At 35.8% G+C, this 24,077-nt stretch overlaps 1 pseudogene across 1 annotated transcript; it reads left to right on the top strand.

The window, feature by feature from the left end:
- The first annotated feature begins 255 nt into the window (after window positions 1–255).
- Window positions 256–23,745, top strand: LOC149217563 (putative pectin methyltransferase QUA3; annotated as a pseudogene). The gene is made up of 14 exons (XR_016250149.1): window positions 256–316; window positions 547–645; window positions 729–795; window positions 1,165–1,355; window positions 1,560–1,671; window positions 1,829–1,970; window positions 2,081–2,480; window positions 20,104–20,551; window positions 21,022–21,225; window positions 21,389–21,599; window positions 21,791–22,052; window positions 22,163–22,540; window positions 23,024–23,150; window positions 23,617–23,745. The product of XR_016250149.1 is annotated as a putative pectin methyltransferase QUA3 (transcript).
- Window positions 23,746–24,077: the final 332 nt, after the last annotated feature.

Raw genomic sequence — 24,077 nt, 5'->3', positions numbered from 1 at the left:
ACGAGACGTTTCCGTCCGCTGTTTTAAACGTGCTCTGGAATATTATCGAAACAGCCGTAGGGAGTTCCAATCTTTATGCTGGGCATGCATTCAAAGCGGTTTCTTCGCCTTCTTGGCAAATCGTCGGGCTAGCCTTGGAGAGATCTGTCCCAAGCGAGCTGCCAGTCTTGCTTATCTGCTCTCTCAAATATAATATTTAATCAGTCAAATCCATTGGGATGCCGAAACAAATCAAATGGAGCACAACTCCATACTATGGGCTGCGAACTGCGTTACGAGACTTATCCGTTTTTATTCACTCCGCCCTCATCATCCGGTATGTTCCCTCACATAGTTTACATTCTACATCGTACATTTTGGTGAAATCAAACATGAGGCCCAATTTAATGCTAACACTTAGCACTCATACTCCTATCCCCTCGCCACCGGCTGCATCATCCTTCACATATTTTACAATGATAACAATAAACTAGTATCATATCTATGCATTTTGGTGAAATTAAATATGCCCAATTTAATGGTGAGGCTTCGTGTGAAAATTGGCAGAAGGAAAAAAACGTACAGTGCTTGAGATAACTCTGGGCGTAGTAGCCGCTACGGTTGTATTAATTGCAGCCATCGGCATATCTCGTTTTCGCCGAAAACGTTGGGAACGGATTTCTCGAACCACAGGTTCCTAAATTGCTCAATCATTCAATGTGGACCTTATTAGCTTCTATATGGTGAAGGCGGGCTACCTCCGATTTTAAAGCAGAAAACAAACTTGGTGAAGGAGGGTTTGGCTCCGTCTTCAAGGTAAGGGCCTACGATCATTGCCTTCCATTCAATTACATACTAGTGGGTAGCAGGTCCAAGTCAGTTTTTTTTTCTCGGCAAAAAGCGAAAGCTTAATTTTATTATCAGAAATAAAATTACATTCTTCAGAGTATGTATTCGTAGATCTGTTTAAAAATGGTAAATGGCCATCCAAAAAACTGTTACAGGAATAGATATGCAGGTCAACTGTGTAATCGATCCCCTTGCTGAGATATAAATAGAATCACATATAAACATGCTGAGAAAAATAAATGTTGTTTTAATTTGATTTATGTGCATGCACTTAAAAAGAAAGAATAAAAATAATTTGAATTCCTTTGATCTTCATGGAGTTCTACCTGATGGCAGAGAGGTTGCAATTAAACGGCTGAATATAGGTTCAAGGCAAGGAGACAATGAATTTCTGAATGAGGCAAATCTCATCACTCGTGTTCAGCACAGGAATCTAGTGAGATTGCTTGGTTGCTCTGTTCAAAGATCAGAAAGGCTGTTAGTTTACGAATACCTCCAGAACAGTAGCCTCGACAAGATTATATTCGGTATGTTTTCGCTTGATCTTTAACTGCTTATTCTCTGCATGAATCCTGGAATCTAGTTTGTGCACGTAGGTTGCTAATTCATTTACCCTCTGTGATGCAATAATTGTAGATACAACAAAACGCCATTTACTTAATTGGAGAGAGAGGTATGACATAATAGTCGGAACTGCACGTGGGCTTGCCTATTTTCACGAGGAGTCTGAGATTCGAATCATCCACCGGACGATAAATACCGACCCAAAATAACAGACTTTGGGTTAGCCAAACTATTTGGAGAAGATGAAACCCACGTTAGCACTAGAGTTGCAGGAACTCGGTAAGAGTTCTCCCTTCAGTTCAATCTCTTGATCTTCCAAACTTCATTTAATAAATTAGAGGATCTGAACCTATTACAACTCATATGTATTACAAAGGATCATATAATTTTAAGACAATTAAGATATGGAGATTTGATTGTACGTAACATTGCACAGTGGTTACATTGCGCCTGAGTCCTTAAGCGGACAGTTGACAGAAAAAGCAGACGTATTCAGCTTTGGAGTGCTTCTTCTCGAGATTATCAGCGGAAGAAAGAACCATAGTTTGCTTCAACACACGGAGTTTCTCATTGAAACTGTATGGCTCTTGTACTAAAATGATGTAGAAATTTTCTAAAAATGTCCATGGAATTATGATTTTTTGGTAACTAATGTTTTTATGTTTTGTCGACATTGGTCGATTACTAGACATGGAGACTGTATAACGCAGAGAGAGTATTAGAAGTTATGGATCCGACATTGGAGGGCAGTTACTCAGGGGAAGAAGGGCTTAGAGTGATTAAAATTGGTCTTCTGTGCACTCAAGCAGCCGCAACGTTGAGGCCTTCAATGTCGCAGGTGGTGTTGATGCTGACAGGTGAGCAACAACATATTCCTTTGCCCACAAGGCCTGCTTTCGTAGATGAGGAGAGTGTATTGGCTGAACGTGGTATAGTTATTCCTTTGCCCACAAGGCCTGCTTTCGTAGATGAGGAGAGTGTATTGGCTGAACGTGGTATAGTTACTCCTCGTCGAGATCCTAACAACACGTCAGGCAACAGTCAGTCGTTGGAAGTAGGCACCACATCTTCTCATGCCCACTCCCCAGGTGGTAATCTCTCATTAACCACCATGGTGCCAAGGTGAAAATAAGGCGACGCCTTGTTATTATGTTTATCTCCATTGATGTAAATAAGGCGGCATTTACACTGCTCATGCGTATATGTGATATTGGCGTTGACACAGTTAAGCAAGTCATTATGATGAGATAGAAAGTTTAATGATATAGATTCATTATCGCATGTCATGTTCGACTCCGGGTTGAGTATCTTCTTCTCATTTTTCTTTTATGTTTATAGTTCATAGTATTCGAGATATCTGGAAGCAATTTATAATGTAAAAGATTTGTTAAAATAATATTAACCGATTTTCGATTTTTTTATCCATTTCGAAATAATTTAGATTCTTATAAATTCAATATTAAGAAATAATATGGGGTTATTTCAAAATATTTTAAATTTGTAAAATAATGTAGGGTTTATAATAATATTGAATTAATTTTTATTTATTTTTTTTTACTGTTTTGAAATAATTTAAATTTTTAAGATATTGTAAAATAATTTTGAACTATTTTTTATGCATTGTAATTTTTTCTGTTATATTATTCTTAGTTTGTATGGAAAGTTTTATTTGGCAATTGTGGATTTAAAAGGGTTTTTCAGGATTTGAAGAGATACATACATGATTTGAGAAAGGTTGTGACACTTTTTACATCTTATCTATCATGCTTTTAGAGTCGTTTCAAATGATTGTTTATTTTTGACATATTTTACTAATAGAGATAATTTTTTTTATATACTTATTTCACTCAAATCATTATCTATATAGTGAAGATAAAGTTTAATTTTAAAGCTAAAATTCTCTTCATGACGTTTGACTACAAGTCGAGATTTGTAAATATTCTGTTTTAGATAGCTATTTGAATGTTCTAAATATTGTGACCTGGATGGAAATTCAAATTTTTTTAGTTCTTCAATATAATTATAGAGATTGAGGAGATTTGGTTATATATTCCTATGTGGAAATTTCTATCGACAAAGCTTGTGGGGTTTCCGTTGGAGCTTTGGTTCAAGATAAACATTGAGGAGATTGCAAATAAGATTAGTAATTTTTTCTATGTGGATGAGGGTTTCCTAGGAGCTCTACATAAAAGGGTTGTCTAGGTCCTAGTGGAATTTGAATTCATAGGGGGCCTTTCAACTACATTGGATATCGTTTGGGGGTCGTTTTCTTTCCAACAATAGGTTAACTATTGGGGTGTCCCCTTTAGGTGCCTGGGTTGTCACGCCACAAGACGCTTGATTGTAGAATGTTCAATGTTTTGTTGGGGCACTTGGTCTTGGAAGGGCCAGATTGGCATCTTCACGGATGGAAAAATGTCAAGACACATCCTTTGAAGGTGATTTAGTCCTTGGGTCTCGAATTACAGACCACTCGACTACGCTAGAGGATTCAAATATTCCTTTTAATTCTTTTGTGACATCAATTAAGTAAGTACAAACTACTATTTTGGCTCCTTTAGTGCATGGACAAGGTGGGTCTATGGGCCAAGCTCATTTACAGGCCTCCTTATCATCAGAAGCCACATTAAGAAAAATTCTGGTGTCCCACTCACCTACTTACATGACCAAGGAGAATGTAGTTGATAAGTTTTGTTCCCCAAGGGATGCATGTTCCTCGCCCCACTGTTTTGGGACTTGCCGAGGGAATTCCTCCTCACCTTTATCTAAGGATACAGATTTGGGAATGTTGGCCCAAGAGGGGGCTCTTGGCCTTGAGCCCTTGAACATTAAGAAGGGATTTTTTTAGGAACAAGATTTGATTGTCAACCCTGAATCGAGGAAGAATGCGATAGTTCAGAAGAAGTGGGGTATTAAATATAAGTTTCCTCCTGCGTGGGGTTTTATTCAGATCTAAATGTTTATTTTTCAGAGGCTTTGGAGGAGCCCAATATCCCCCCATTGATCCAGGTTTCTCTAACAATGATATTGATACTATGGATGTCTCTATATCTTTGGTCGTTAGAGGGGATATATTTGCATATGCCCTGCCTTAATGATAGTGATCTCTATGAATGTGAGGGGCTTGGGGTTAAGCCATAAAAGGAGATCTCTATTCAACATTATAAAACCTAAGCAACCCTTTGTCATTCTTTTTCTAGAAACAATGATCGATAAAACAAAAGTTATGGACCATTTAATCAAAATTTGTCCTACCTGGGAGATATATGTGATGTGTTCCTTAGGCCCCTCGATGGGTGGGGGGGGTTAGGAGCCATGTGGGATCCCCAATTCTTTTCTTTTAAAGCATATAAATTAATTGTCATGATACTTTTTTCAGGCTATATGTGGGGTTCAAGACATCAACTTCGTATTGTTAATACATATGCTTTGTACTCTAATCAGAAGACATTTTGGGACTGAATTTATGTGAGTGGGCTTTTGAGCCTAAATTCTCTTATATTGGTTCAAGATTTGAACTTGATAATGACAGATGAGGAGGTTTTAGGCTAGAAAGGAAAACTAGATCCTTTAGCAAGTTAGTTCAAGGATTTATTTAATCATAACTTTCTTATGGATATTGTCCCTTGTTCCCTATGCCCGATGTGGAGGAACAAGTGATCTGGGCTAGAGGGAATTTCCAAAAGGCTGGACCAGTTTCTCATACATGCATTTGAATGATAGAATGAGCCAACTCCAATCTTGGATATACTTCGCTGACATTTATGACCATCATGCAATCTTCCTTGAATGGATAGGGAAAAATAGTTTGCAAGCTCTCCCTTTTAAGTTCAATCACATGTGGTTATAGGAGAAGGAATTTGATGATATTGTCAGAGCCTCCTAGCTCACTCCATTAGAGCCACCCCATTTTCCAAAAATGGTAGTGGTCCTTCACAAGCTGAGAAGGTTGAAGCTAGAGGTAGAGTTGTGGGTTTGTAGGTAGAAAAAGTAACTTATCAGGGACTTGAGTGACATTGATAGGGAGGATGTGGTCTTGAATGACCCCACATGCCCAGGCTTCTTCATTGAATCTATAAATAAGTTTCTCCTTAATATAGTGTCTAGGAAACATAAGATATTGAAACTTGAAGAGGAAGAATGGAGATTGAAAAGTAGGGCTACTTGGGTGGTGAAAGGGGTCAAGAATACACATTAATTTCACAACCTAGCCTCTAAAAGGAGGAAGAAAAATACCATATGGAACATTAGAGATGGGGAGAATAATGTCTTGACTTAGAAGAAGGATATAAATAAAGAGGCAGTTCATTACTTCTGTAGTTAGTTTAGGGAAAAGGATGGAATAAAAAACTCTAATCAGTTGGAATTCACTAACCTCTTCCCCTACATGGTGGATGCAAAGACTAATGCAGAGTTGTCAAGGCTAATATCAATGGAGGAGCTACAGGGGGTAATGAAATTCCTAACTCATGACAAAATCCCTAGCCGGGATGGTTGGTTGGTAAAACTTTTCTTACACTTCAAAGACCTAATGGGATTGGATATACGGGACATGGCTAAAGAATCATGACTTCTAGGCTCCATTCCAAGTTTTATTAATGACACTTCCACTGCTCTAATTCCCAAAAAGACCAGTCCTTCATCCTTTATAGATTTTAAGCCTATATCCTTATGCAATTCTATGTATAAGATTGTTTCCAAATTAATTGCTAATCAAATAAAAAATACAGATTACATGGGAGCAATTTATTTTTTTATCTAGTCAAATAATTCAAGACATCGTGGCCATTTCCCATGAATACATCCACTCAACCAAATTACGCAAGTTGGAGGCATGTCTAGTGAGAATTGATTTGACCAAGGCTTTATGATTGCGTCGACTCGGAATTCCTTAGGTTTATATTACACAAAATCAGGTTTGCTCGCATTCTCATAGACTAGATTATGGAATGTATTTCTTCAGTGAATGGTTGTTCTCATTAATGGGATTCCAACCGATTTATTCAAGGTCATAAGGGGTCTTCAACAGGGATGTGTGCTATCGGCATTCCTATTTATATTGGTCATAAATGGATTAATTAGAGATATCAGAGAAGCCAGAGCATTGGGGATGATTTTTAGTTGCAGTCACAAGATGCACTAACATTTTGCACCTCATGTTTGTTGATGATGTCCTCTTTACTGGGGAAACCAATATATATGAATGGATGAATTTTCACTATATTCTCACTAGATTTAGGGATGCGTCAGGGCTCATAATGAATAAAGAAAAATTAAAATTTATTACTAAGAGGTTGGAAGCGGAGGCTGTAGGGGAGATTTCCAATCTGTTTAAAGTTAAAGTGAGTAGGTTGGCACGTAGTTTGAGGTATTTGGGCTTTCTATTAAAGCCAGAGAAGTACAAGTGTCGGGACTAGAACTGATTAATTAAAAAGTTTGAAAAAAAAATTAACACTTTGGGATCATAAGTGGATGACCCCCAGAGGAAAATTAATCATGATCAAAGCTATCATATAGGGTATTTCAGTTTATTGGATGCACCTTTCTAAACTATCCAAAGGAATCATCAAAACAATAGATGTGATAATAATTTCGTTTGGGATGGAGCATGCAAGAAAAATATAATTCATTTAGTTTGGCTAGATGTTATCCTTTGGAATGAGGCCAATGGGGGATGGGACATTATAGCAAAAAAAATATTTGATATGGCTCTACTTGCTAAAAAAATTGGCAAGCATTCAATGGGGCATGTTTATTGGAACATTTTGTTAGTGATAAATATCACAATAATCTTAGCCTTGAGGCATGGATCAATGAATGAGCTCATGAAGAAAGAAGGCATTATATGTATAGAGAAGTTTGATGCAGGCTAAGTAGTGGCTTATGGGAAACCTGTGTTGGGAGTTCGACACGGATGACAAGATTATAGTTTTCCTAGTTTCCATTAAGATATGGAAGGCTCAAATTTATTCTCTGCTCCTATTATCAACTGTTTAAATCCATTGGGCATCCATACACTTATCCACCTTGCAAGCCATAGATAGTCCACATATCCTATCCTAAGTTGTTCGAACTCTAGAGACCTTGGGCTCCTGGAGGTTTTTGCAATAGAGTGGGATTGATAACGATTTAGGATCAGTCATGCAAGTATTATGTTAACTGACAAGGAAAATATAATGACATGGGAAGGGTGTGAGAATGTTATAAAAATTATGGTCAAGAAAGATCTTCTTACATAACACACGGGAATAGGCTTTCAAACTCTATCTCATGACTATCACAAGCATGGCGATGGGAGGTCCCTTGAAAATTGAAGTGCTTTTGTGGTTGGTCTACCATAATTGGGTAAACATGTGGGAGAACCTTACAAGAAGGGGTTTTTCGGGTCCTGACATATGTTATCTATGTGGTGGGTTAATGGAAGAGGTGGTTCATCTTTTCCTCACATGTACATTTACGACGGCTACATAAAAAGAGGTATTAATGTTATTGAAGATACAAGTAGATGTGGACTACTCTTCCATGGGTTGCAAGCTACATTACGAGATTTATAACTTTTTATCAACTCCGCCTCCATCATCTCGTATGTTCCTTCACATAATTTACATTCTACAATGATGAGTATACTAGTTTGTACATTGTGATGAAATTAAACATGCCAAATTTAATGCTAATACTTCGTAAGTAGACGAAACTCATACTCCTACCCCCTCGCCACTGGCTCCATCATATGGTATCATCCTTCACATATTTTACAATGATAATAATAAACTAGTTTTGTACATTTTGGTAAAATTTACCATGGCCAATCTAATGGTGAGGCTTTGTGTGAAAATTGGCATAAGGAAAAAAACGTAATGTGCTTGGGATAACTCTAGGCACAGTGGCTTCTTCGGTTGGGTTAATTGCAGCCATATGGCTCTTTCGTTTTCACCCAAAACATATTTCTCAAACCATAGGTTCCAAAATTACTCAATCATTCAGTGTGCACCTTATTATCTTGTATGTGGTGAACTCTTTTCCTATTTCATTACGTAATTTATTTCACATATGAGGAAGGGGAAGTGACCTTGTCACCTCCTATGTCAAATTTAGAACTCACTTTTCAAATATGATATTATAAGGAAGGCTACCTTCAATTTTAAAGCAGAAAACAAACTTGGTGAACGAGGGTTTGGATCCATCTTCAAGTTAAGTGCCTAGGATCATTTCCTTCCATTGAATTACATACTAGTAGGTAGCAAGTCCAAGTCAGTTATAATGGAGAACAAAAAATAATTTTGAATTTCATTGATCTTCAGGGGGTTCTACCTGACAGTATAGAGGTTACTGTTAAGTGTAGAATATAAGTTCAACTCAAGGAGACAATGAATTTCTAAATGAGGCAAATTTCATCACTCATGTTTAGCACTAGAATCTACTGAGATTTCTTGGTTTCCCTATTGAAATATCAAAAAGGCTGCTAGTTTATGAATACCTCCACAACAGTAGTCTCAAGAAGATTATATTCAGTTTGTTGTTGCTCGCTCTTTAAATTCTTGATATTTTCTTGAATCCTGGAATTGTTCGAGTTTGTGCACATAGACTCTTAAGTTTTAGATACAACCATTTACTATTTGTGATGCAATATATGTATATACAACAAAACACCATTTACTTAATTGGAGAGAGAAGTATGAAATCATAGTTGGGACTGCATGTGGGCTTGCTTATCTTCACGAGGAGTCTGAGATTCGAATCATCCATAGAGATATGAAAGTAAGCAATATTATACTAGACAATAAATACTAACCCAAAATAGTAGACTTTGGCTTAGCCAAACTATTTGCGGAAGATGAAAGCCACATTAACACTAGAGTTGCAGGAACTTTGTAACAATTCTCCTTATAATTCAATCACTTAATGTTCCAAACTTTATTCAATAAATTGTAGGATATGAACCTATTACAACTCATATATATGAGAAAGGATCATATAAATTTAATAGGTTAAGAGATGGAGATTTGATTGTGTAGTGGTTACATTGCGCCTAAGTACACCTTACGTGGAGAATTGACATAGAAAGAAGATCTATTCAGCTTTGGGGTGCTTTTACTCGAGATTATCAACGGAAGAAAGAAGTACAACAATATCTCTCAACACAGGGAGTTTCTAATTGAAGTTGTATGGCACATGTGGACCTCATCTTTAAAGTAGAATTTTCTAAAATGTCCAAAAACTATAATTCTTTGCTAACTAATGTTTTATGGTTTTGCCGATATTGGTGATTACCAGCCGTGGACACTATATAACAAAGATAGAGGAATAGAAGTTTATGAATGCCACATTGGAGGGTAGTTGCTGATGGGAAGAAGGGATTAGAGTGATTAAAATTGGTCTTCTATGCACTCAAGTAGGTGCAACATTGAGGCCTTCAATGTCACAAGTGGTGTCCATGCTGACAGGTGGGGAAGAACATATTCCTTCACCCACAAGGTATACTTTCATAAATGAGCAAAGTGTATTAACCACTCGAGACCAAGTTGAATGTGTGACAACTAATCTTGTGTGATACCCTAACGACACATCAAGCAATAATTGATCATTGGAAGTAGCTACTTATAGGATTCCATCTAATGTCCACTCTACAGGTGGTAATATTTCATTAAGCATTATGGAGCCAAGGTGAAAGTAAGGCGATGCCTTGTTATTACATTTATATCCATTGATTATAATAAGGGTGTATTTACAATGATCCTGCATGATAATGTGTTACTGGGTTTGACATAATCAAGCATGTCAAACACTCTATTTGGTTTCATAGATTATGACGAGTTTGATAGTTTCATGATATATTGGTTAATTCGGATATGTGATGTTTTACTATCTAGGATTAGGGGTTGATTCTCTTTATTCTATCTCTTGCATGTGTTTTTTTTTTTCAATTTCGAAGGTAGTTCATAAGATAAATATACCAAAATTTTCAAAAATTTTACTCATTTTAAAATAATTAAATTTTAAAATATTAAGAAATAATTTTGGGTTATTCCAAAATATTTTGAATTAAATTATAACTTATAAAGTAATGGTTAAAATAATACTAAGTTAGTCTGCTTGAGGTATCTCAAGTGGCGATGGCTGTGGAATGAGGTCTCACCGAACCAGAGATCTTGGGTTCGAATCTTTTGCTACCCTCCCCCCGTAGCGAGGTGAATAATGGACATGTAAACTCGAAAATTGGAGAGTCCTACCAAGTTTACAAAAAAAATATAATATTGAGTTAATTCTTAGATTGAAGGCTTCTATTATTCATGATTGAAGCAAATATCTTCCAAAGAAATCACATAGATATCTTAGGGTCGACACGTTGCAAACCCCCATTAAGGTTCATCATCAGGACAAAGTTGGAGAGCAAGATCAAGATATCAAATATTTATATAATAAATACAATGATTAATTTTTAATAGTAAAAAGGATAAATAATATAAAATAAAATGGAACATTATAGGATCCAAATAAATAGTTAAATAAGAAATTTATTAGTTATTTATTTATTTTTAATTAGTTAATCTTTATTTATCTAATATTCCTATATGACTGAGTTAATTTTTTTTTTTTTACCTAATTTAAAATAATTCAAATTTTTGAGATGTCAAAGAATAATTGTAAGCCATTCTTTATGTATTGGGATTATTCATGCCATAACCATTTCTAGATTGTATTGAGGGCTCTATTTAAATGTGGAATTACTAGGGTTTTCCATAACTTGAGGGGATTTTAGGGGATAGTTACATGATTTGAGAAAGGTTGTGACAGTTTAGGCTCTAATCATGATTGATCGTATGTTCATCTCTAATTATCTTCCTATAGTTCTTCAATTGAGGAAGGAGAATGTCAGTAAAGGTATCCCATTCAAATTCAACAGAGTGTGGTTGGAGGATGAATATTTTAATAAATTGCTTAATACTTCTTAGAAAATAGTGGAGGAGGAGCCAGGGACATCAACCATGCATGTGATCACACAAAAGCTTAGTTTTCTGAATAGTAGAGTGAGAACCTGGGAATGTAATAAAAAAAATCTTCTATTATCGGAATTGAAGTTGACCGTGGAAGAAATTGATAGTCTTGGAAGGATAATGGAATAGATGACGCCTTCTCACTCTTTACTAAATTATCTAAAAGAGTTGTAGGTGAAGAAGACGCACATATTAGGGATATAAGAGACTACCTTACACCTCAAGAGTAGGGCTATATGTCTTAGTGAAGGTGATAGAAATACTCGTCTCCTTCACCACTTTGCGAATCACAGGAGAAACATCAATGTTATTTGGCATATTAAATCTAATAATGGGGAGTCAATACATTCTATGGAGGATATTCAAAGAGAAGTTGTCACATATTTTGAGAATTTCTACAAGGCCCGGGTAGGAGTTAGCATCGAGGATCAGATATGGGGATTGGAGGAATATCCAACCATGTTTGATGAGGAAAAAACTAAAGGTCTAATTCACCCTTTTTCTCATGAGGAGATCATTTGGGTCTTCAAATATTTTGTGAAAGATAAATGTCTAGGCCTGGACGGCTGGACAGTGGATATTTTCATGCACTTCTTTGATTTGATGGGATAGGACGTCCTAGACTTGGTTGAAGAATCTTGACTTATTGGACAGATTTTTGGGGCCATTAACTCCACTTTCTTTGCTCTTATTCCAAAAAAATTGACCCTTCCTCCTTCCAGAATTTCAGGCCTATATCTCTATGTAGTATCATTTACAAATTAATTTCCAAAGTTATAGCAGAGTGTACGAAGAAAACTCTCTCGTAATTCATCTCTAGGCAACAATTTGGCTTCCTACATAATCGTATGATTCATGATGATATTTCCACGGCTCAAGAATGCATTGACACCATTCACATTAAGAAACTGGAAGCAGTAGTTTTGAAGGTGGATTTACAAAAGGCATGTGAATGTGTAGACTGGTCTTTCCTGTGACTTATATTGACCAAAATTGGACTCACTGTGCACAATGTGGACTGGATAATGGCATGTGTTACTTTGGTGTGGTCCATTGTTCTCGTTAATGGATTCCCATCGAGTTTTTTCCAGACGGGAAGGGGATTGGGATAGATATGTTCTCTTTCTCCCTTTCTCTTCATACTGGTCATGGATGGTATAAGTCTAAAAATTAATAAGGCAAAGGTCTCAAGTATTATCAATGGTCATAGATTGGCTAACAAGATTAATGTTTCACATTTGTTTTTTGTCAACGATATTCTTACTTTTGGGATGGTTTTCAGAGCACATTGGATGGCTCACTCCCTCTTATTGTTCTTTCCATGCAAGAAATGAGGGTGAAATCTGACTCGAATTGAGATGCCAAAGCATCTCCTCATGCTCCTGATGTAGTCTCCTTGTGGGATTTCTTGTGCAGACACTTGGTTGCATAGTGTCCATATTCATGGTAGTGAACACATTTTATTTTGGTAAGGTCCTTATTCTTGCCATTGTTCTGGCTGGATTATGCCTCACCTTGGGGCTTCATGGCTTTGGCCTTCTTTACTTTGCCAACTAGAGCACAATTTTCTTCCTCATCTGCAATGGATGTGACACCATCTCTATTGTTTCTTATGATCTCCTTCTGCACCAAATTAGACCAAAGTCTCTCCCAATCTGGTAGCTTGTCTCTTCCATTAACCAAATCTTAATAGTTGTGCCAAGATTTTGGAAGGCCAAGGAATGCTAATATCACAAGTTCATATGATGGCACATTTTATCCTACTCCTTCAAGTTCATCTCAAACCTAAGTGAATCTAGATAGGTATTGAGGAATTGTTTCATTTTTTTGCATTCAAATGCTCCTGAGTTTATCTCTCAATGCCAATTTTCTGGCATCACTGTGGCTCTAGAATAGATCTGTGAGAGTTTTCCATATTGCAATTCATGCAAGTTTGAAACCACATGATCTTTGACACCCTACAAAATAATCCTCATGACTCTTGTTGTGTCTTTCTTTCACTGAGCAAGTGCTTGTGCATCTAATGTTGTTGGTTTTGGAAAAGTTCTTTTTTGTATATTTCCATACTCCATTATCAGCTAGGACAACTTCCATTTTGTCTTTCCAAGCACAAAAATTCGAGGTGCCCTCCAATGCATACTCTAGCCTCAATTTGTTGAAAGATATTTTTCCTACATTGAAGAGAATCTACAGAAAAAACTATGCCAATTGAAATTTATCTAAGAGAAGATTTGGAACAAGGTTTCTATGTAGTCTTCTGAGGCTCTGATACCATCTAGAAATTACAAGAAATTTTTACTGCTTATGAAATCGAACTGAAATCAAGTGACATAAATTTCTTCTACTATTTTGCATAAAGGGATACACACGATAGAAACACATGAAATAACATGCAACCATAAAAACACAAGGAACACAATGATTTTACAGGGGAACCCAACTGAGAAAATCCCCTCCACTGCTTTTCATTAATTCAGATGAGAAAGAGAAACAACTACAATGTTTTGCTTCAACTCTGAAGCACACTCTGCACTGTAAAACTATTCTCCTACTTCCTGGCCTGCTTTGGCCAACACTTAGCCAATTCAAGCCTTAACCAACCTCCTATTTCCTTGAGCAATCTTGGAGGAATTAAGCTCCTAAATAATAGGAAATTCCCTATTTGCACAAATCCAAGGGGAATTGATCACTTACTCAATGCAAAAGCATTGTACACTCAGTAATATACAATTATAAATACAATTGTGCCTTTTCCTTCCACTCAACTAAGAAATTCGAATTCGATGCATGCTTGGGTCTATTTTTAGTTGATTGACTACTTAACTGAGAGATCAGTGAGTTAAAAACTATCATAACTACTCAAATGACCTTAAACTGACTCAACTAATGACTAGAGCTCAGTTAAATGAGTTTAACTAACAATAACTCAACTAGATTGCTAAATTTTAGCAATCAACCCATGCATAACTCTACTTCTAGCCTATAACTCGAATTTACTAATGTAACTAGGAGACAATGCCATGTCACTCCAGCTAACTACAATCCTCAACTAGATTGCTAAATTTTAGCAATCAACCCATGCATAACTCTACTTCTAGCTTATAACTCGAATTTACTAATGTAACTAGGAGACAAAGCCATGTTACTCCAGCTAACTACAATCCAAGTCATCCATTGATGTGGAAAAACGAATTTTCTCTATTTGACTAAGGCACTAGTCAAAAACTGCAATCCACCTGTGCATAACTCTACTTCTAGCCTATAACTCGAATTTACTAATGTAACTAGGAGACAAAGCCATGTCACTCCAGCTAACTACAATCCAAGTCATATGTTTCTCTATTTGACTAAGGCATTGGTCAAAAACTGCAATCCAAGTCCGTTGATGTGTAAAAATGAATTTTCTCTATTTTACTAGGGCACTAGTCAAATGGAGTCTTTTCTTGCTACAAATTCAATTTTATATATTTATTATTTACACCATATTTCATTAAGTTGTATATATATTTAAAATAAAGATATCATCATTATTTTTTATTTGAAAACATCAACTCTAACCAAATTTACATAATTAGTTAATATGTATTATTTTGTTTTTTTTTTTAACTGGTAAACAAAGGCAGACATACCCCCCTCAATTTTGAACTTGTGACCTCTTAGGAGGAAACACATACTCTTAACCATTAGGCCCACTCAAGCTATATAATCATCATAGTAAATTTTAATGGTCATAATATTCATTAAGTAAACCAATCCATTTTATAGATGAAATTTTAATAAATATAAAATATAAAATTTTAATAAATTCCTTGAAAATTATAATTGTTGAAGACTTCTTATTTCAACTTAAGGTGGATGAGGATCTTGATTTTATTTTATTTTTTAATTAAGGGCTAGATTGATTTTCAAGGGAATATGCTCAGCATATGCTTAGTCTTAATGCTTATCAATGGTTGTAGTGTATTAAAGAGTTGGTTAGGTTGCATTGACTTTTAATAAACCTACCAATTTCCTAGGAATTTAAGATTATTCCAATTCTAATAAATTCATCCATGATAAGTTCCTCATTATTATTTATAAAGTTCATTTATATATAAGAAAAATTTATTTAGCAAAATAGTCCATTACTTTTAATAAATTTTAAAAATTAGATTATGTGTCACGTGGCTCCCACCCACCAATTTCCTAGGGATTTGAGATTATTCAAATTCTAATAAGTTCCTCCATGATAAGCTCCTCATTATTATTTACCAACATAGATCCATCTTAAATACGGATCTAACATGAGCCGAGAGAGATCCAATTTCTTCAAGTTCAAATTTTTGTTTTGTATACTTTTTTCTTTTTTTTTCGCTGACATGAGCAAAATTCCAACTTTGATGATGGGCGGACAAAGTGATTTTTTTTTCTTTAAGTTAAAATGGACCCATAACCTTTTTATACATAGTTAATCAGGTAAATATGTGCATTAATAAGACATTCTTTAGTTTTTTTTTGTTATATTTATGAAGACTTCAGCGATATCAACCACATTAATATTTTTAATGTGGTTGTACTAATATTAACTATAATAATCCATTAATATATAAACATCATACTTCTCGTATACAAAATTTCAATTATAAAATAAATTTAAAATTTTAATTATAAATAAATTAAAATATCCTAATTATAATTAATAAGTTTAAAACTTTAATTATAAATAAGAACGTCCTAACTATAAATAATAATTACACGATCATAATGCCGACAAATTCTCGTTCGTATATAAAGCCTATTACCTGTATACAGCCCATTCCACGCCTTCAAGAAATCCAACAGGGAGACGACGCTTTGAAATATTCCATACGCCTCTTCAATGACTAAAAGTAAAGAAAAATGAATTGTAAAATTGAACGGCTTTTTCAATGACTTTGAAGAAAATAAAGAAATAAGAATGGTAAATTTGATTTTTTTACACATTATTATTAATAATATTATTATGGAAAGAAGTTAAATTAAATGGTTATAATATTCTTTTTATTGTTGAAATTTATTATGAAGTGCGTGTCTTATTTTATGTTTATTGGTATTTAGTAATTATTTAATTTATAGAGTAGCACTAATTTATTATTGAAATTATATTTTAAATTTTTATTTATTTTTATTAAATGAGGATTATATATATTAGAAATTTTCTATTGTTAATTTTATTAAAGGTAAATCAAACAAATGATATAAGTTTAGATATAATAACATAAGAAGACAAAAAAAAATTGTTAGCGTTGGATTAAAAAAAAACCAGTATCATAATATTTATTGTGCAAAATTGAGGCATCAACTATGGTTGGTCACTATCCTCATGTGAGAAGGAGATGTTAGCTGATCTCTTGAATAGAATGGTTAGCTTGAGGTTCATACTATCAATTTTTCCCTCAGTTTGTTAGAATTCCCCTATTGAGCCTTCCTGTACCTCCCTATACCTATTACAATATTCAAATGAAGTTTGGCTTGTGCTGACTTTATGTCATGATTGATGAAGTGACAAGAGTGCATGGAATGGGTCAAATATAATGGGAAGTGGAGTTCCCTTTCCTATAAAACGACATCATAACAAAAGAAAGAAACTTCATTCTTGGACAACCTTCTAAGAATTTTTTATTATTATAATAAAATGTTACAATTTAATATTCATATTTTTCAATTTGAAGCAGCCTTCCAAATTTTTAACCCAAATAAAAATTTAAATAAACTTAAATAAAATAAAATAAATAATCATAAAAATTTAAACTCGACCCCCGAGGAAAAATAGGACCATGATAAAAGGTTAAGCTCGCTTGAACTTTACAAGGCATGAGAATAAAGGAGCATCTAGATTCTGCAATCATCAAATTAAAAAAGGGAAGCACGCTAAACTTTGCAAGGCCCAGGAATATAGGAGCAGAAGGGAAGAGCATTGAGCTAATGCCCTCTTAACCCTTAAGAGGGTCAAGAGATGGAGATTTGATTGTGTAGTGGTTACATTGTGCCTGAGTACGCCTTACGCGGACAATTAATAGAGAAAGTAGACGTATTCAGCTTTGGAGTGCTTCTACTCGAGATTATCAACGAAATAAAGAAGTACTATAATGTCCCTCAACACATGGAGTTTCTCATTGAAGTTGTATGACACGCGTGGATCTCATATTTAAAGTAGAAATTTTCTAAAACGTCCAACAACTATGATTCCTTGCTCACTAATGTTTTATGATTTTGTGGATATTGGTCAATTAATAGACGCTGAGACTATATAACATAGAGAGAGCACTAGTACTTATGGACCCCACATTGGAGGGTAGTTAGTCATGGGAAGGAGGGATTATATTGATTAAAATTGGTCTTATATTGATTAGGGTGATAATGAGGAGGAGTCATGATGGCAAGGAAATGTGTTTGGCAAATACAAGACTAGGAGGATGGTTGGTTTTGTTCCATCTATTGTGATGGGAAGATGTTTGGGGAGGAGGATATGGGGACACATGCTATAACATGCTAGTGATGAAGTGGACCGGGGGATTCAAAGGTATGGAGTGCCAAAGTAGAAGGACACAAAAAGAAAAGGACATGAAGAGCTAGGGGAGAGTTCAGATAGATAATATAGCTTTATATTTTTAAAAACATACTTGGTTTCATATGAAGTGTTGTGTCACTTTTATTTTGATTTCAGAGTGGGGATTTGGTAAAGGTACGAGTCATGCATGGCCAAGTGGTAGAGGCGCCAGTCATGCATGGACAAGTGGAAAAGATTCAGAGAAATACGTGACAAGTAATATGGAGGCCTGATCTCTTGCTTTTGATGCAAGCATTGTGTTCCCCTTGAGTTACATTAACAAAAATTTTTGATACAAGCATTGTGTTGCCCTTGAGTTACATTAACAAAAAAATTGATTTCAAAAGTCAATATGTTATCGAATTTTAAATTTTCCCCTTGAGTTACATTAACAAAAAGTTTGATTTCAAAAGTCAATATGTTATCGAATTTTAAATTTTGAATGAACATGTTAATCTTGTGTGCATCAAAAGCATGAACCAAATCAGTGGGGTTTTTATTGAGTCCTTATCAGTTGTAGTCAATTATATTAGTGAGGATGAGGTCCAAACTTCACATATATTAATCTAATATTTCAAGCAACATACTGGGATTCTTTTCATTTCATATGCAGTGAGGAGTTTATTATTTTGGCCACAGAGAATTCCCTTCATGATCACTATGTATATATGTTTGCTGAATAAGTTGAATTTAATGTTTGTTAGCTTTCCATTCTTCTCTGCTACTCTAACCTATGTTATCACTTTAGGACATTTCCTTTGCAACATCAAGTGCTAGTAGTAATAATAATAATAATTTTATATGTAAATATCTACATCCACTTTTAATGGCAAACAAAATAATTTGGAGACTATATAACTCTACATAATTGTTTGATCCATGCCAAGACCACTCTAAAACTTAAAATAATGATCTTCACCAATACATAAAATAGCTCCCCCCACATTCACCCTAGCAAGGGATGCTCGATCAAAATATGCGGAGGGGTATGAGAGTATGAGTGGTCAACTTCTATAGCTACGACCCTGCATTGATTATTCACTTGTTATCCTTATAGAAGGAGATTGAAAGTGGCCAAAACCTGAGCTGCAACATGAACAAGAGAAAATTAATAATTAATAATTATTATAATTATAATTAATAATTAAATTAACTTAAATTCATTCTAACATCTATTAAAGGTTGAGAGGAATCAAATTTTTAAGAAACAAATTTCTTTTAAAATGAAAATAGATTTTATCCTTCCTAAAGCTTGATAAAGTTACAATTAAAATAAATCTATACTGATATTCAATCAATAAACCAATCTCATTTGTAGATAAATTTTTAATAATAAAAAAATTGAAAATTATAATAAAAAATTAAACTCAAATTTAAAACTTAAATTATAAATAAAAATGTCTCAATTATAAATTATTATAATTGAAACTCTTAGTAATCAATTATAATAATTGCAAGATTATAATGCCGACGATGGAAGTTTGTTCGAATATAAAAACGTCCATTCCACGCCTTCCAGATATAGAGTAGGTACACGATGCTTTAAAAAATTGCATATTTAATCGCGATGGCGAGGACTTTGACTTTGAATTCGGAGGTTCTGATAATTATATTATTTGTTTCTGATAAAACTGATTACTCTTCATCGACTTCGGAATTTTATTTTATTTTTTTTTCTTTCGGATAAAACTAACGACTCTTCAATGACTTCGGAAAAAAAAAATTAATGAAACAAATAAATAAACTAGACGTGTTTGCATGCGAGTGCATGATGTAACGGTCGAGGCAGTTGGTTTGCATGCCCTCGGCCGAGTTCGATTCCTGCTGAGCTGCACAAAAATGCTGCAGCGTATTCTGCCCCATGTGGTTGTAATTTGATCGTTTCGATGTGACGGTTGTCAGGGTTTCTGACACGTATATGTACAAAAAAGGGCCCATGATGCTTATAAAGGGAACTAGCCCCTCCCATTCTAAAAAAAAGAAACTAGACGCGTAATTTTGAATTTTTTTATAATTATTAATTTTTTACTTTATTACGCGGTACGGCTCAACTTTCCTCTTGGGTTACGTGTACATTTCTGAGCCTTTGATTTAGGTGTTAGACGATGAAAATAATCTTACCCATGACCGGTATATGATGCAACCCAGTAGATCGACACTTTCCCTCACTACTTCCAAGTCCTTCTCTGTGTGGAGACCTTGCACTTGCCCTCGCGCTGGATTTGGTTTCAGGCTTGCTGTTCTTGGCGGTCTTCGTATTTTTCCTCTGCGTATTTACTCCACTGGGAGATTCGTTAGCTGCATCGGGGAGACAAGCATTGGTGCTGAGCGGGGAAGGGACAGAGATGGAGATCCCCAGCACAGAGAACGCTTTCTCAGAGTGGTTGAATCAGGGGAGGCAGCAGTGGAGGCCTGCCCCTTGGAATCCGTCGATTACTGTCCTTGCGAAGATCCACGACGGAGTAGCCATTTCACCAGAGAAAGAAATGTTTACAGAGAGAGGCACTGCCCTCCTCAAGATCAAAATCTCCTCTGCCTCATTCCACCACCTCTCGACTACAAAATTCCTCTGCCATGGCCTGAAAGTCTCCACAAGGTCTTTCTCACTTTTCTAATGGCAAACATCTGTTTTCTTTAATGTTGGTTTCCAGTTGAATTTTAAAGTTGTGAGAAAGAGCATTATGATTTTAGGAATTACATTTTAGAAATTGCAAAATGCTGGATGCCAGATTGGTAATTTGAAATAGCTTGTTCTTGGTTCTAGATTCTATAGACATTCAGTGGCATTTGGGTTCCATAATTAGATATAACTACTTTCTTGGGTAGGCAGGGGAAAGACTGTTAATCTATTGATAAATCTCTATGTGCTTATTGAACGGAAGACAACCAATTTTCTTTCTGTAATATTACTATTAGTTTCGAATTGGCTCGAGGAATCTCCCGATGTCATTTTGCTGTCTGCCAAAAATCATGCATCAAAGACTTGACTCAATCTTGGGTACTGCAGAATAGCTTAATTTAAAATCTGTTATTAAATCTTGCTGTTTGATTAAACCTGCATGGTAGATATGGCATAGCAATATGCCCCATAACAAGATTGCAGATCGGAAAGGGCATCAGGGCTGGATGAAGGCAGAAGGACCTTACTTCATATTTCCAGGTGGTGGCACCATGTTTCCCGATGGAGCAATACAATACATTTAGAAGCTAAAACAATATTTACCTATAAGTGGTGGAACCATCAAGACAGCTTTGGATGTTCGTTGTGGGGTTTGAACTTTCTCCCTTTCTCTTCTCCTTAATGTATTGTTTTTGAAGCACCTTTGCAATCTAATTTGTAAATGTACTAGTAGAGCCACGACCCATTACCAAAGGGAATATCACAATTGATTGATTGATTGATTAATATTGAATCTTGACTCCCTAAATGCAGGTTGCCAGCTTTGGAGGATACCTGCTTAAGGAAGATATATTAACCATGTCTTTTGCTCCCCGGGATTCACACAAGTCACAGATACAGTTTGCATTGGAAAGGGGCATACCTGCGTTTCTAGCAATGCTTGGAACCCACAGACTGCCCTTCCCTGCTCATGTATTTGACCTGATTCATTGTTCCCGATGTTTGGTACCCTTCACTGCTTACAATAATCTTTCTCCATCTCTAACCTAGTGAGAAGATATTGCTGTTGAGTGATATTTCGTTTTGAATTTACACCATTGATGATATCTAATTTTTCACCTCAAAGAAAACAAAAAGTTAAAAGCACTGTACTTGCACACTATGGTGCAAAAATTACAAAAGGCGTATTTACTGAAGGAATACTCTGTCAAACAGATGGATCTTACATGATCGAGATGGACCGTTTGTTGCGATCAGGAGGCTACTTTGTCATCTCTGGACCTCCCGTGCAGTGGCCTAAACAAGAGAAAGAATGGGCTGACCTGCAGAATTTAGCGCACACATTATGTTACGAGTTGGTTATTATTGATGGCAACACTGCAATTTGGAAGAAACCTTCCAACAACTCGTGCTTCGCGTTGAAGAGTGTAACTGGACCTAATTTATGTGACGAACATGATGATCCCAACTTGGCATGGTAATTTATTCCATCTAGCGGTTGAAATTGTGTTTTTTGATGTAAAAATGTATATCACCAACTTGGAGCTTTGATCTCCTGGCTAACATTCTCTTTCAATCCGCTTACAGGTATGTACCATTGAAAGAGTGTATTAGCCAGTTTCCACCATTGAAAGAGAAAGAGAACAGTTTAATCGAGCTTCCAAAGTGGCCAAGCCGGTTGAACGAACCTCCTCAGCATGCTGTAGACATAAAGAATTTTCTGGATATATTTAAAGCTGATACACGGAGATGGCAAAGGAGAGTGACATACTATAAGAATGTGCTGAATCTGAAGTTAGGATCTTCAAGTGTACGCAATGTTATGGATATGAATGCAGGTTTTGGTGGCTTTGCAGCAGCACTTATTGCAGATCCTGTCTGGATCATGAACGTTGTTCCTACTTATACAACAAATACTCTTGCTGTGATTTATGACAGAGGCCTTATTGGAGTTTATCATGACTGGTAAGTTTATATTCCTTGAGAGTTTTGTTAAGTGTTTGAACTATATTGCTATGATCTGCAGAATTCACGTACTTAAAATTCCTACAACACTGCATCTTTGATTTCTGATTTTCCAATTGCCTTCCTTGGACGTTGAGTTCAATTTCAAATCAAGGTTCTAGTTAAGTTTGGTTGGCTCTTGGAACAACATCTCAAGTACCATAAGATGGGAATATTTGCTGCCCATGGATTTCCTTGGTTTGTTTCATCTTTTGATGGGAGAGTGCAAGCAAGAACACGTCTATACAATTTGAATAGTATGTACTTGCATTATGGTGAATTCTCTCTGGTTATCAAGGTGCTTCGGGAACTAGGGCATCTTCAGATTTACATGATATTTAACTATTTTCTAGAGATATCAGGGGACTCTAGGCACAAGTTTAATAGGATGGTGATTATGGAAATATCATTGAATATTCTATGACTAGAAATGTGATTTGGTAGGTGTGAGGCCTTCTCTTCTTACCCTCGAACATATGATTTTATTCATGCAATTGGCATTGAATCTCTAATAAGAGATCTGAGTAGAGGTGGAAACAGGTGCCTTTCTAATCCTCCATTTGTCTTTTGGGTTTTCTTCAGATTCCTGAGCCTATCACTTTATATTGTTTATATTCATGAACCTTGGTCTAAAGAATGATATCTCTCCTCCTCTGTGATAGGCATTCTTCAATCATAATTTCTAGTTCCTTAAAATTCATGTGTTACTTACTCATTGGTTTTGTATTTTATGCTTACAGATGTAGTCTTGTTGATTTGATGATTGAAATGGATAGAATTCTCTAGCCTGAAGGAACTGTTGTTGTCCGGGATACTCCTAAGGTCATTGATAGGGTTGCAAAGATTGCAAGTGCAATACGCTGGAGTACAGAAGTTTATGACACTGAGCCAGAGTCCAATCGCAAAGAGAAATTGCTAGTTACGCCGTAAGGCGTTTCCCTTTGAAATCAACTTTCCTCTTGGGTTACGTGTACATTTCTGAGCCTTTGATTTAAGTGTTAGACGATGAAAATAATCTTACCCATCTAATTGACTAGACCGGTATACGATGCAACCCAGCGGATCAACGCTTGCCCTTGCTCGACGCTACGCTACTTCCAGGTGCTTCTCCATGTGGAGACCTTGCACTTTCCCTTGCTCAGCGATACTATATTCCAGGGCCCTAGATCTGTGGAAATCGACTTCAGGAAACCCTTCATATCAATCATAAGGTAGCAAATGATATTCTGACCCTCAGAACATACCCAGTCTGCTATAGGACCCATGAGATGATTCTAGGAGGTCTCGCTCAGCCTTAAAAGGGCTTGGATTATCACCACTAGATGCCTTGAACTGTCACATGTCCACTTCTGGATTTCGGTCTGTCGCGGGATGGCTACAGAAATTGCGATCTGTTACAGAATGGTTGCTCGGCATCAGGGTATCTATTTCCATTTTAGTTTGTCTCAGAGTATATGTCTACTTTGATTTCCTATTTTCCAATTATTTTGGCTGTGGC

Source organism: Pinus tabuliformis, chromosome 1_1 (assembly GCF_031772625.1).
Source record: "Pinus tabuliformis cultivar Carrire ecotype Pingquan chromosome 1_1, CPIR1, whole genome shotgun sequence".
In the NCBI taxonomy this organism is placed as follows: domain Eukaryota; kingdom Viridiplantae; phylum Streptophyta; class Pinopsida; order Pinales; family Pinaceae; genus Pinus; species Pinus tabuliformis.
This window is presented reverse-complemented; position numbering and strand designations above follow the sequence as displayed.